The sequence below is a fragment of the Acinonyx jubatus genome, chromosome B2 (assembly GCF_027475565.1).
Source record: "Acinonyx jubatus isolate Ajub_Pintada_27869175 chromosome B2, VMU_Ajub_asm_v1.0, whole genome shotgun sequence".
In the NCBI taxonomy this organism is placed as follows: domain Eukaryota; kingdom Metazoa; phylum Chordata; class Mammalia; order Carnivora; family Felidae; genus Acinonyx; species Acinonyx jubatus.
Genome location: NC_069385.1, coordinates 121,411,422 through 121,427,696, shown reverse-complemented (window position 1 = coordinate 121,427,696; position 16,275 = coordinate 121,411,422).

Below are 16,275 nucleotides of genomic sequence, written 5' to 3'. Positions count from 1 at the left end.
GGTCCGTGAGTTCGAGCCCCGCGTCAGGCTCTGGGCTGATGGCTCAGAGCCTGGAGCCTGTTTCCGATTCTGTGTCTCCCTCTCTCTCTGCCCCTCCCCCGTTCATGCTCTGTCTCTCTCTGTCCCCAAAATAAATAAACGTTGGAAAAAAAAAATTAAAAAAAAAAAAAAACCTGAGAACAAACTGAGGGTTGATGGGTCGTGGGAGGGAGGGGAGGGTGGGTGATGGGTATTGAGGAGGGCACCTTTTGGGATGAGCACTGGGTGTTGCATGAAAACCAATTTGACAATAAATTTCATATATTGAAAAATAAAAAAAAAAAGAAGAGCTGCTCCTTTGCCATTTCTATCTATCTATCTAATCATTATAGATTCATGAATATTTATTTTGTCTTGTGGATTAGAATACATTATTTCTAATTTACAGATTAAAATCCATTTTTATTGTGTCACTCAAGTTATTCCAATTTTGGCCAATGGGCGCTCATTCAAATTGGATATTGTGCCTTCACTTTCTTTTTCAAACACTTTCCTATTTTCTGGCCCCACAAGTCTCAGGCTTATCTGATATTTTCTCTGCTCCAGCTCTGGAATCAACCACTTCTTTTTTTTCTTTTTTAGTTTAATTCCAGTATAGTTAAAATATAGTGTCATATTGGTTTCAGGTGTATAATATAGTGATTCAACAATTCTACACATTACTCAGTGTTCATTACAACAAGTGCATTCCTTAATCCACATCACCAGTTTCCCCCATTCCCCCCCACCACCTCCCCTCTGGTAACCATCAGTTTGTTCTCTGTAGTTAAGTGTCTATTTCTTGGTCTTTCTCTCTCTCTCTTTTTCATTTGTTTGTTTTGTTTCTTAAATTCCACATGAGTGAAATCATATGGTATTTGTTTTTCTCTGACTGACTTATTTCACTTAGCATTATACTCTCTAGCTCCATCCATGTCATTGCAAATGGCAAGATTTTTTCTTTTTTATGGCTGAATAATATTCCATTGTATATTGGAATCAACCACTTCTCCACAAAATCCATCCTCACATTTTTAAAACATAATTGCATTCCAGTCACCAACTTCTCAAGGAGACTTTGGCTTCAGGAGAGTGGGGACATTGTTTGCCTGGTCACGGTTATTTCCATACCACCCAAAACAGCCCCTAACATAGTTTAGGAGCCCACAGGGTGTTCTTCATTGTATGCACACAGGTTGGCTTACTCCCATATCCTTTAGGGACTTCTCTTTACTCAGCAGAGAGTTCTGGTGACTGGCTTTGAAGTAATTCTAGCTTCTTTCAGCCTGGGAAGCCTGAAACTACCAATCAAATCTCTGTCCCAATTTTTCTAAATATAGTTTTTAAATGCAACAGAATTTAGGAGAGCATAAGTCACACCACATGCTTGAATGCTACTTCAAGCAATAAGGAAACAGGGATATATCATATGACATGTCAGTAACCATTTAATCATTACGGTTGGTTTATAATGTGCAATACTGACACAAATTCCAAAGAATGCATTGGCACACACATGCCAAATTTATAAGCCAACAATTGACAGCCAATTAGCTGCTCAGTCAGGTAGTCAAATATGTATAAGAACATTTGGAATAAGGCTGACTCCAAATAACAAGGTATGAAGCATTAGAGCTTCTGCTAAATGTTGTTAAACTCATCTAAAATAAGGTACTTTAAAATTTATCAGTTATCTTTATCATTGGCAAAACATTCTAACTCAATTAACTTTTCAAAAATAAAGTTTGAATGGCATAAGATATGCCAGAACAACCTTTCCATTTGCCATTATTGCATTGTTAAACCAAGGAGATTCACTGCTTGGAATCACAAAGATTGATGAGTTATGGCATATTACAGTGTAAATAGTAGTTCTATACACCTTACAATGAGGAGCCAAAGGTTTCAGTATCTTACAAAATTGGTGTCAATCCTGGCTCCTGACTCACATGACAAGATAACAACTAGGAAGCTAATTGAGCTTGGGCCTCATCTTTGGGAGGTAAGAGTTTTAGAAAAGCAGAGTTTAAAGAGACATCCTTGAGTTCAAATCCCAGCTCTGCTCCTTACTAACTGCACTTCCTCAGGCAAGCATTTAACTTTTCAACCACCTGTGAAATGGTGATAACACAATTCCTTCATTTAAGTCTTGTTCATTAAGCACCTACTATGTGTCATCTTGTATTCTGGACACTAGAGAGATACAATAATGGGTAGTGGGCAAGACAAGTGAAATCCTCCTCTTACCGGGTCTGCATTTTTTATATTAACATAGACCCATGGAAATTTATTTTTTTCTATGGATTAGAATCCCATACTATCATTTTTTTTTCTTTTGCTCAACTCTTCCTGCTCTTGCCATTGGGAGCTCCAACAGGTTGGCTTTTGTGCCCTTTTGATATGTCCCCATCCTTTTTTGAGTGCTTCCTTCTTTTCTGACTCCATAGGAGCAGATAAAGTGTTAAACAAGCAATTACAATAACACAGAACTACCATGCATAGAGGTGCTTTTACCTAATAGGACTGCTTATAAGCTAAGACTGTGGGGTGGGGGATGGGCTAGGAGGCTGGGAATGGTAAGGACTGGTGCCTGTTCCCATAGAACCTGAACAGGAGAGAGGACAGGATGTGCAGAGGAACTGAAAGAAGGATGCAGGCTGAGTGCTGGCGGGGCATGTGGCTAGAGGATGGTAAGTGGAGCTAGATGCTGCAAAGGGTGTTGTAAGTTAAGTCAAGGAGCTCAGACATTATTTTAAGGGCAATTGAAGCTACTAAAAGTTTTAAACAGGGCCATTTTCAGGATTCAGTTAGATTACATCCAGGACAGTGTTTTGCACAGAGGAGGTATTCAATAAAGGGTGGCTACTGCTGTCATTCTGCTGCCATATCTACTGATACTGCTGCTAATACTACTACATATACTGACACTATTGCTACTACAACTGTTGCTGCTGCTGCTACTACTACTAACCACCACTGCTACTTCTACTACTGCTACTGCTGTTACTGCTGATACTACTACCACTGCCATCATTTCTACTTCTACTGCTGCTGCTGTGACTATTACTACTTTTACATTTTTACCCTATTTGAGAAGCTATAACCAAATTTTGTTTTTAGTAAACTCTTTGCATATCTGAAGGCCCCCAAATTGTATACTAGCCACTCCATAACCCCTCTATTAATTTTTAGGGAACTTGTTCAGACTCTATGGGTGCAGTGTGTGAGTCTGGGGAGTTTGTCTGATGTTCTTCCAGACCAGAGGGGGCTCTAGTCTGGAGAAGACTGGTCTAGACATGAAGTCAGAACTCCACCTGAATGTTTATTAACTGCTATGAAGTCAGTCTTTGGTTCACAAAAAAGTTGATTTCAATGCAAATACCTTTGCTCCTTCAGTAAGCATGTGTTGAGTATCCATCATGTGCCAAGCATTATTCTAGAGGCTGGGATACAGTAGGTATAGGGCAACTCCTGGCCCCCTGAGATCTTACATCCTTAGTGAGCAGAGCACAAAAGGGATCTCAAAAGAATATATTAGAACATCTGCTTCTATTTGTTTTAATCTAAAATTTAAACAATAAGCTGAACTCATCCTTAGCTAGAGAGTGACAATGGACCCACTTTGGCCACCTCAGGTGGCCATGATGCTTCATGATACACACAGGAAGGTCCTAACAGGAGGTGGATCTCCCTGAGGCAGAGGCTGGCAATAGTAGCTTCCATGGTGACTGCCACAGCACACTACAGGGACCTCTTTAAGTGGATTTGCAAGTAAAATCTTCTGGTGTTAAGTAGACAACCCCAAAAAGAACTATTATGAAAGAAACTATGAATGAAAGATAATAGTAATAAAGAGGAAGCAAACTGGAAATGGCAGAGCCTGTTTTTCTCCAGATTAAAGACATTTGGTGCTACTATAACAAGATCTAACAAGAACTCAGCCTCTTACATTTGAAATTCTCAAAATGGCTATTTAAAATATGGTTGCTGTAGACTGAATGGTTGTATCCTCACAAAATGCATATGTTGAAACTTCAATGCCCAAAGTGATGGTATTAGGAAGAGTCTTTAGGAGGTGATCAGGTCATGGGGTGGAGCCTTCATGAATGGGATTAGTACCTGATAAAAGAGACCTCAGATACCTTACCTTATATGAGAGACCCTAGCCTCTCCTATCATGTGAGGACATAGTGAACCAGGAAGAGGGTTTTCACCAGACACCAGATCTACTGGTGCCTTGATCTTGGACTTCCCTACTTCCAAAACATGAGAATAAATAGTTATTGTTTAAGCCACCTAGTCTGTGGTAGTTTGTTACAGAAGCTCAAATAAATGACTATAATGGATTTCCATGCTCTAGTCATTAACACTGATCCTCATACTAGATATATATTTTACTCTAAGGTATTGGCTACTGATATCAACCTTATCACAGGGGATGGGAAGTGTGAGCTTAACTTTTTCCCACTCCACAGAGATACATTATGTAAAAGTACAGGCTTAGAATCACCCCAACCCTACACTCACTGAATGTATGATTCATTCTATAACACTTACACCAGGCAGCATGTTGGAAGTTAGGAGTGCTGAGATGAATAAGATACCCATCTCCAGCCTCAAGGGGCTTGTGAGAGAGCATGTGTGAGCATGCACACACACTGCATAATATAGTGTGACAAATGGTATGTAAGAAGACTCCTGCAGGATGAAGTTTGGTAGGTGCAACAAAGGATGTGGTGGGGAAGCAAGGAGGGCTCAGGGGATGAGGAACTAAGTCCTAGAGAAGAGGGGGCTCAGCAGCAGCCTCCCTCTGAGACAGGCTTCTATGAGACAGAAGCAGCCCACACTGAGGGTTCAGCTCACTCAGAAGCAAGGAAGCTCTAGGATGTGCAGCATACAGAAAGGACAGCAAAAGGCCTCAGGAGAGAACCTGGCAACATGGAGACTATCATGAAAGGCACATGTGTATGGCCACCAGACTGTCAAATTTTCCCACACACATACCATTGCCCATGGGCCACACAGCATCTCTAAGAGAGCTAAAGGACTGTAACAAATGCCAGATGAATCTTCCATAAATTGCCTATAAACCCCGTGGTTTCCAAGTGAATCCCATTGTCCTGGGAAGAAGAGTGCCACATGTCTGTATGAACATGCTGGCTTCATGGAGACCCACCTAAATTGCAGTTTCTTTCATCCTAGTCTTTCTTACCCCCAGAACCTTTTCAAAGGCCACCACAACTGTGATTTGGGCCTGTAAGCCTCCTACCTATTTCTAGCTTTTATATGCCCATCTGTGAAGAGTAAATAATATTTTTGCTTATTTTTAAAGGTTATAGAAATTATATTTGTAACATATTCTTTTATAGAAAAAAGTAAATATGATAAGATATTAAATTACCAATTCTTAACAGTGAGAACTTGGATATTTGCCATATTGTACTTTGTATATTTTGTATTTCTTTTTTTTTAATTTTTTAATGTTTATTTATTATTGAGAGACAGAGAGACACAGAGCTTGAGCAGGGGAGGGGAAGAGAGAGGGAGAGACACAGAATCTGAAGAGGCTCCAGGCTCTGAGCTGTCAGCACAGAGCCTGACACAGGGCTTGAACCCACAAACCGTGAGATCATGACCTGAACTAAAGTCAGTAACCTAACCAACTGAGCCACCCAGGCACCCCACATTTCTTTTTTTTTAAAGCCACTAAAGCTTAGGACCCTAAGTGGCTGACAACTCTGCTCCTCAGCCCCATTCCATTCAAGGTTCAGAATCTAGAACTCTTTCTCATCAATTCTTCTGAGGCATCTACATGACCAAGGGTGGAGTATGTGCTATGTCTGAAGCTACTTGTGTGGTCCTTCCTGCAGAGCCTATGTTTCAGGGGACCATGGGAATCTGCACATTTAGGATCTGTACTCTTTGGATTACTGTTGGGTTCTTCTTGGCTCCAGGGCAAGGCATGAACTCATGGGGGCATTTTTGCCCATAGCACTTCTGTTCCTATGTAGTATGTGGCAAAGTCAAGAACATGCCCATGGATCTGACCACACTCAGTCTGAGTCATGTTATCCTAATAAAATTTCCCAACAGACTGAGAATGGAAATATTGCTACTAACCTGGCCCTGAAACACATGAGGCTTATAAAATCCTTTACAAGTTGGTGGTACCATCTTCTTCTAGTGATCACCCTGTTCTCTGTGATAGAGTAAAAATGAAATAGATCTACTTTCTGTTCAGGACCAATAATAGTACCTTTTCTTCCTAATGATAGTCTTATGAGGGTTTTAAAAAAAAAATCTTGTCAAAATTTTTAGTGCTTTTTCAGTAGAAGAGATAGCACATAAACACAAAAGAGCATATTCTCTCATTTTGAGGTGAAGGAAGCCAGAGTCTGCCAATCACTGGATGACTTGACAATATTTCACCATCTAGAATTGACATTACTTCTCCCTCCTCATTGCACTTCAGATCTCCAAAATTGGGATAAACATTTCCTGAGTACCATTTTAAAAATAATAGTAATTTAAATCTTATGTAAAAAGTAAAATGTCTCCAAAGATGACTAAGAATGAGAAGATCACAGAAGACAGGCTTGAAAAGAGGAGGGAGGTACTGAGGGAAGAGAAACTACTGACAAAGTAGAGCTAAGCTTCATCCAAGGAACACAGGTTTGGGGATAAATTTCTAAAAGGTAACAGCTTCTAACCCGAGAGTTTCTGGCTCCCAGAGATTTTTTAGTTTTCTGATGGAGGCAAACATTTCCCAGGAGCACAGAGTAGCCTCCTAATGGAAGAACAGACACATTTTTAATGAGTATAGTAAGAAGAACAAATAACACCTGCTCCTCTCTGAGATTGTGAGAGCTTCATCCATTAATAAGTTCTGGAGGGAGATGAACACAAATGATTCTAAGAACATTCCCTTCTCTCATCATTGAAACTCAAAATACTTATCCCTGGAATAGTTTTTAATTTTTTAATTAAACGGTGAAGGTTGGGGAGGAGGCCTTCACTTACATTTCCTTCTTTTTTTTAGGTTTATTTATTTTGAGGGAGGAGGGGCAGAGAGAGAGAATCCCAAGCAGTCTCCACGCTGTCAGCACAGAACCCAATGTGGGGCTCAAACTCAGGAACCAAGAGACCATGACCAGAGCCGAAATTGAGAGTCAGATGTTTGACTGAGCCACCCAGGTGCCCCTACATTTCTTTAATTTAATTACCTATGCCAGAGAGAGAGGGAGAGAGAGAGAGGGAGAAGAGAGAGAGAGAGAGAAGTTAAATGGAAAGCCAAAATCCAGTGTTCTGCTCTGTTGTATGATGTACAATTTGATCTGGTATTTCTGGAGAATGTTTAAATACATAGATAGATCCATTGACCCATGATAGCACTTCTGGAAAATAACCTTAAGGAGAAAATCACTTATCCTTGTAAAACTGTGTACATGAGGGTGTGCAGGGGAGTGCTGTACTTACCAGCCTCCCATACTCCCTAACCTCCTTTTGTGGAAACTGACTTTCTTTCTTTCCCCTCCCACTAGCATTCATGTTTGTCTTGTTTGCTGATGTATCCCTGGACCTAGAAGACTTCATGGCATACAATAGGTGTTCAGTTAATACTTGTTAAATGAAATGAATAACACTGGGAAAAAAATGGCTGCAATCTCAATGTCCAAAAAAAGAGAATCTATCTTTCTAGCATTTAGCACAGACCACGAATCCATTGATGTAAGCAAGAAGGTCCAGCATAAGATCCTTGAAGCCTTTCTAGAATGAAGGAGAGCAGCTCAAAGAGGTGACTGAGGCTCTCTGTATAATGGAAAGCATGCTCATGGGATAGTGTGGACTCTTAAGGTCATAGGTATCCACTGTATTAGTTTTTGTATCAAACTTTTGCATTAATCCAAATCCAGTCTTTAGTTGACTCAGCTGGGTTTAAAGAGTTTAGGTTGAAGATAGTTCTAGAATTTTAAGAAATAATAAATCAAGAGGTTTTGACTTGCTGAAGGTTTGTTTAATGCAGATAGTATTGGCTTGATTCCTTTCTCGTTGACATCCTTTGCCCCATTGTTGGACTTGTGAGGTCTACTTGTCTTGTTCCAACTTCACAGCAGGGCTTAAAGAAAGAGAGTATAAGTCAAATAGATTATAATTAGAATCAGTGTGGCCTTTATAATGATTATTTAGAATTAGATATAGTAATGAGAAATGTCAATCTACATGTTCAGTAAAAAAATTTTGCTGTAAGACAGTATCTATACTATAGTTTCATTTATATAAAACTCTATCTACCATCTATTTATTTATCTATGTATCTTTGTATCTATCTACCTACCTCGAGAGATAGCAACAGGAATATTCAAGAGATGTTAAGATGGCTTATCTGTAGGTGAAGAAATGGAGATAATTTTTACTTCTTCTTTATATTTCATATACATATGTACTATTTCAGTAGTTAGCACATGTCATTTTTATCTTCAGTAAAAACTCTAGTTTTATTTTGAGACACACACACACACACACACACACACAAGCCCACACAGACTAAGGTTTATAATATTCTTGAACTTCAAATTCAGACAGGTCATTTGATCACTCAGTTGAATCATCTGTGGACGGTCTTGGAATGACTGACCTGGAACACTTACGTGTGGAGTTATATCTTTTTTTTCAACAGAAAATATTTTTAAGGGCAATTTTAAATCCACAGCAAAATTGAGAGGAAAGTACAAACATTTCCCATAGGCCTCTCCTCTACCTCACCATCAACATCCCACACCAGAGTAGTATATATGTTACAATCAATTGATACATCATGATTACCCAAAGTCTATAGTCTAAGGTTCACAGTAGAGTTCACTTTTTTTTTTAATTTTTTTTAATGTTTATTTATTTTTGAGACAGAGAGTGAAAAAGCATGAGCAGGGAAAGGACAGAGAGAAAGGGAGACACAGAATCTGAAACACTCTCCAGGTTCTGAGCTGTCAGCACAGAGCCCGACGCAGGGCTCGAACCCACGAACCTCAAGTTCATGACCTGAGCCAAAGTTGGATGCTTAACCAACTGAGCCACCCAGGCGCCCCTAGTACACTTTTGATGTTATACAGTCTATGGGTTTGGACAAATGTCTAAAGACATGTTTCCTTCTTTATAATATCATATAGAGTATCTTCACTGCCTATGTGCTCATCTCCCCTTACTCCTGCATCCACTGATCTTTTTATTGTCAGAGTTACATCTTTTTAAAGTCAAAATTTTCTTTTGTACTAATTCTCTCTTTGGAATTTGGATTTAGAGAAAATTTAGGTTTCAATCCTGGCTCTACTATCAGTTGTGTGGCTCTGAGCATATTTCTTAACTTCTCAGAGTATAAGTATCCCCAATTATAACACAGACACATAAAAGCTGATAGTGATGAATAAATGTGTACAGGGTGCTTACGGTAATCCTGAGGTATGTGTGTATGTATGTCTGTGTGCACACATATATGTATGCATGGATGTATGTATGTTTGTGTATACATATTTGTGTATGTGTAGACATTTGTGCATGACTGTACAGGCATATAGTGTGCATACTGGTGTGCATGTGTATACATGTGTGTATTATGTATGCATGTTGTATTTATGCACACATGTATGTTTATGCATGTATTTGCTCTCAGTTTACTTCCACCATATATTTCTGATGTGATTTACTATTAGCATAAACAAGAGGTGCTAATGAGACTCAGAGATAATAAAGGACGTTAAAATGCAGAAGAGCTGCCAGAAGATCCAATTCTGCTCCCTCTCTCCTCCCAGCCAGCACACCTACCCCCACTTGTCTACCTCCTCACCCTTCTCAGTCCCTGCCTGTATCTGGCAGGGCTGAAGAAGATCTGCTCACTGGAACAAAAGAGGGGTCAGAGCAAGGAGAAGTTGCCTGGGGCAGCTGAGACGCCACTGTTTATTTGTCAAATTCCCAAAGGTACCCTCTGCCAAGTATGGTTTACTGACTCACATCACATCAGTCTCCTTTTATGTTATTAAGCTCCAAACAGAGTACTTTGTTTCTAATTCATCATCACACAAAATTCAAAAGACCTAAGAGATGGAATTCCACCTCTTGGCATCTCAACCACCCCAGAGAAAAACTCAAACAGCCAGCAAGTCCCTGGTCTCAGATAAAACAAAATATTTTAATTCTGGCTAATTTCTTCTTATTCCTAAGAGGGGCTTTATGCATCAAATGCTGGGTGATAAGAAGTCTTCAGTTTTGTTTTTTTCAGTACTGTTTTCCTTTAATCTCTGCCCCATGAAAACTTTGTTTACTAATGTTAAGAATAACACAGTAGATTCAAAATTCTGGAGCTGAACTGGAAAAAATATAACTAGAGTGTGTAACATTGGTGGTCATGCCACAAAAATGATGGTGCAATTTGTTGTTAATAGACAATGTACTTTATTAAATGCCTTTATTATTAGGCTTCCAACAGTTCCTGCAGATTCTTGGGAACTTATGCTGTATAAGCCAACATCATTTGTTTCTTTTTTGCTGCTAAATTTTCACAGCCAGATTGTATTGAGATCTCAACCAGGAAACAAGAATTGTGTACTTTTTTTCTTGTCTCTATCTCTGGTAGACAGTTCAACCTACTGAATAATATTTTAGGAGATTTCAGAGTTTTCCCAAGTGGTAAAAAAAAAGTTATCTGTTTCACAAATGAGTTCATATTTTAAACAGACATAAAAATGAGACAAACATAACCCTAATGCAAAAATATGTAGTACAGTCATAGGAAGGGTTTCCACAATGCAACATTTGGTTTTAAATATGTACCCCAATGATAAGTGAAAATTCAGTAAAGTCTAACTCCAGGATTCTCAAGTTTAGCATCAATGACATTTTGGTAATTCTCTGTAATGGGGGCTGTCCTGTGCATGGCAGCCTCTATTTCTGCTGTGACAATCAAAAATGCCTCCAGATATCCCTCAATCAGTCCCAGTGAAGAACCACTGGTCCAATCCACCAGCAATCAGCCCTTAACTCCAATAAAAAACAAACCAGGCTATTCAATACAAGAGAAAGAAACACCAAAACATGCTACACTGTGGGTGAATCTCAAACACTTTATGCTAGTTGAAGGAAGCCAGACACAAAAGACTACATAGTGTATGATGCAATTTACATGAAATATCTTGCAAAGGCAAATCTACAGACACAGAATGTAGATTAATATCTGTTATGTTGGGGGTGAGAATGAGTTAACTGCAAATGGTCATGAAGGATCTTACTGGGATGATGAAAATGTTCTGAATCTGGATAATGGTGACGGCTACACAACTTGGTAGGTGTACTAAAAATCATTGAATTGCACACTTTAGATGGATGCATTTATAGTATGTAAATTTGACCTCAGTAAAGCTGTATTTTTTTAAAACATGAAAAGATAGGAGGATAAAATGTATTGCAGAAGAGAAAACATGAGGTAAACACAATCCCATAGATTTCCTTTAACTATGGGAAGTAGCCTCCTAAAAACAGAGAGATCAGATTTCCCACATTCTATCAAACCAAATGACCGTTAGGGCAGGCCACAATATTTTTGCTGGCCAGACAGCTGCAACGTCTGTTAGCACCTGATGCAACTCAATGGGCTGTTTAGTTCTGGTGTGTATCTTTCTATGGAAAATAATGTGTATGCATGGTCACCCATGTTCAACATGGCAAAGAAGACAGGGTGATTATCAGGGGTTTGTCTTGTAAGACATTCTGTGTTTTCTGTTAACATATAAAATAATTCCCATTAATATGAAACATGCCTAGTGTGACATGATATGTGAAGGGGAAAAAGATCTGAAATCACCCAGAATCCCCATTACCCACTTAAACTTCTGCCATGGTGAAAAAAAAAATTGTCTTATTTGGTGTGCATTAAATGACAGCTGTTGTTGCTATTCACAGAAATTCTGGGGACTCTCTTATTGTAAATGGGACAGCACGTCTTCTTGGAGAATGCCCAGCTACTGTTTAAATTATTTACTGCCCAAAATATGTACTCTTTGCTTAGAGGCCTACACATTTTCAGGGGGTTCATGGCCTGTCTGGGGTGTAAGCAAAGGGGGTGGAGGAGCCTTCCCTGGTCAAGTTATTAACACTAACTTGGCTGAATACACAACCCTAAGTGAGGCAGCACTTGAAATTTCTAGAATCTTCAGCTCTGATGGAGCTAAGAAAAGAGAAATGGGTTAGAAATGGGGCCTTTTCGGTAAGTTATCCCAAGACTTTAATCTGGCAAAGTTTTGGGTAAAGGAAGGTATTGATAGTAAAGTCATCCTCTGCATCCCTTCCCCCTGTGCCATTCAGCTGGAAACTGTGTGAAAGAGATCATTTCAATAATTTAAATTTTTCCCAAAGGCCACACACATGAAAGATACTTTCTTCTTTTAACAAGTCTACATTTGATATGTTAAGAACATTATAATTCTGAGAAATTCTGCCCCTATTTTATTTTCAGGCCTAGTAAACTAAGTACCAGAGAAATCATATTCAACTTGAGCAAGAAGGCAGCCAGAATGGCAATACACCCAACAAAGATGCCTGCCAACATTACAAGAAAAATATTTGAAGCAATAAATAACTCTGATTAGGCCCAATTTGCAAACTGGAGGCTGAGAACAGGAAGGATGCTGATCTACCTGATTAAATCCCACCAATTTCCTAGAAAATGTCATGTAGAACATTCTCTTTGATTTTTGCTGATCAACTAGGACAACATGCACTGAAAGATTATCAAGACAATAGTATTTGTCCCATGCATATTTTGTGAAATATATACACACCATTTTTGCTGAGCAGGATTCAGGAAACAAACACATTTAAAAAATAAGCATTTCCTAAAATATAGAAATAAGAAAAAGGTGACATTGCTGGAGAAGATCCAAAGATTTTTTTTTACCTTAAATGTTACTTACCTCTTTTTTTGTCAATAAATAATTTTGAAAAGTTTTCTTTCCATGTATTGACAGTTGTCATGCTCCATAATCAGGCTGAAAAGCATATGGGTTGGACAAAATAAAATCCTTACTACCTACGTGGTGTAAGTTAGGCTATTTTCTGAAATACTAAGTTGTATTTTGCTTCCAAAGAACATCATGGTTTTCTGCTTTTTCACTTTAGAGTTTTAAACTTACAGAATCCAAAGTGTGTGTGGGGAGTACTGATTCAACATCTTGACTAGGTTTACTCTAGCTAAGAAAGAGATATATTCACTATGATACTTAATCATTGTCCTTTTAAATATTTACTCATTGTCTCTCTAAAATGGTTGTCATAACTACTTTTCAGTTGTCCCGTTGCTTCTTTTCCTACTCAAAATTTTCTTTGGAAAAAGTGGATTCTTTTCTATGAACTTCAGAGTTGTGTGGGGTTTTTTTTTGGGGGGGGGGAAGGTTAGGGCAAAACAATTCTTACCTTTGGGCAAAAGAGGATTGACTCTATGGTCTTAAAGGTTTATTAACTTACATCTGATGATCTGGTATTAGACTGAATATGTCATTGGTCCAGCATTGTATTTCTTAAAAAGTGTAAGTACACATTTGACCTGTCCAACTATAGATGGTGAGCATCCTTTCACTCCCCCTCACAGATTCCCAGGAGCACATGGGTACTCCTTCTGTGTGAGCACCTGCTCCTGCAAGACTCTTCCTAACCTAGATCAAATTCCCTGCTGTTTGCTCAGTTCTTGGTCCCCACCCCCCACTCCCTCTCCTGTACAGCCTCTGCCTTGCCCCTTTCTTCTTTTCTGCAACTTTGTCTTTCTTAGTTCTTCTAGCATGGTTTTTCTTGGCTCTTCCAGCAGTGTCCCTCCCAGAAAGACCCCATTTCTGTCTGCTGCCCCTCCTAATCTAGATGCCACCCACTGGCTTGTTCAGATTTCTTCAGTGGATCCCAGGCACAACAAATTCAAGTCCATAAGCCTCAAAGACAATATCATATTAAAGTTATCCTTGAAGAAAGGAATTTTCTCGCATAAATGTATCTTGTACAGACAACACTCCCTCATGGTCAACTGTGGCCTCTCTTGTTATTCATTTCTGCTTCATTAATTCATAAATCAATCCATTGAGAACTATGTCACATGATAAAGTTGCCTCAATATTTGTTTCTAAATACTTTTGGCAGGTTATATTTGTGTTTTGTTCAGATTAAGAGCTTGCTGTCTATTGGCTCCAACATGGTGTAGTGCCAAGAGCACTGGACTAAGAGTCAGAACTGACATCTATCTAGATCTGGTCCTTCTAGTTAGCCCCGAAATATGGATGCATAGGTTTGTGGGTAAAATGAATTAATATATGTGAAAGTGGAAAACATAAAGCATTACAAAATTGGCCAAATAAAAGTAATTTTCAGAATTTTATTGTAGACTACTTTTATTTAGGTGCTGGTGGGGAGAAATTTTCATGATCTCAGAAAGAAGCTGTTAGATGGAAAATCTTGAGAGTCTAATCTTTCCCCAAAGAAACCTGAAGAAAAGATGTTGTAAATTAAAACAGTTATGTACTTGGATACTGTTTGTGTATGGCAGTATACCAAAGACACTTCAGATCTGAATCAAGATTCTTCATGGGGGTCTTGGCCATCAACATGTTGGCTTAGGGCTTATCGCTCACGTTGCTTGATGTTAGCTCAGTTCTTTTCTAGAGAGGTGTGGGATTCCAGTAACAGACGCTGTGTATCTCTAAAAGAAAAGTTGCTTTAAACAGCTATTTCAACTGGTACCATGAACTTTGTTCAGAGCTAATTTCACAGCAAACAATCAGCATCAAACTCTTCTGAGAAATGAGTGTAAATTGTGAGAAAGGCAGTGAATGAAGAAATCCAGGAAACAGAACAAGGCTATCAGATAGTAACTGCATGGATTTGAGTGAAAGGTGACAAGGTCAATGATATTGTAAGAAATATATAATAGTTTAAAAATCAAAGCCACAAGAAGATATGTGAAGCAAGAAGAGGGTGGATGGGCTCTGGTTGGGGCTGCAGAAGCAATTCACAGGAGACTCTGGTAAAGGCCTTTCCTCTGCACCTAAATGCAGTCCTCAACCCTCTTGAGTGGACATGTGGGCTCAGCTGGGCAGGGGTCTAGCCCATTGCTGAATGCATGGTGGGGTTGCCATAATTTGGGTTGTCTCAAACACAGAAAAAGGAAATGAACACATTAGCCTCTTATTTGCTCAAAAAGCAAAATAAAACAAGATTAGGATGCTGGTAGAAGGCCTTGATAAGAAAGTTTAAGAGGCTAAAATTGAATTCTCAAACATTTGACTATTTTTTTAAAGAAAGGCTCAGAAACAAATGACTTCAGCATGTAAGGAAGATAATGAAGCTCCAGGTGCTAAACCAGGTCCTACCCATTCCACGGTGCTCATGTTTCTACAATTCCCAAAGTGCTAACTGGTGGGCAGGAAGAAGTCAGTGAACAAGAGGGGCTTTTTCTTCATTGGTAGATTGTTTGGCCAGCACACAAGAGATAGAAAACATGTGGCTCCAAGCACTCACATTGGCAAGGAAACAGGAGAGAAGTTGTAGTAGTAAAAGCACAGATTTTGTGCCCTGGAGTTCTGGTGCTGGAGGGCAGAGAGGGGAACCAAGGCACCTGGTGTTAAAAAAGTGTTAATTACTAGGGGGTCCTACATGCGTGCTTACTGGCCCAAAGGGTGCAGCGACCACCTAAACAGAGCAAGACCATAAGAGGTTCTGACAGCAGGAAAGGCTGGCAGGATCAAAGAAAACCACAGGACAAGAGTTCATGGTAGAAAAGAATGTAAGCACCTATTGTGCACCAGGTCCTGTTTTCAAGAAGCTAATGGTCTATTGGTAGAAGCCTATACTTCTGTTAGACCAAAGGACTTGGTGATTTTTGGCACAGAGGAAGGATATGTTTTATGACTGGGAGTTATCAAAACTGCACAAATATTTTAATTAGGTCCCATCACGAGAGGTGTACTGTGATGTTTTCAATAGAAGAAGTAGCCTTAATAAGTTATATATACATGGAGTAATTTTATACCTGACTCTATGAAATATATTAAGGGAGATGGTAATTTAAAGACACACTAATGGGAATTCTTTAACAAAGAGAAAAGGGAAACTTCAGCCTCCATTGACCTCTTATGAAATGTAGAATTTTGTATAATGAGCCTCTTTTAAATTTTTTTTTTTTTAATTTTAGAGATAGAGTGAGAGTTGCAGAGGGAGAGAGAGAGAGTCTTAAGC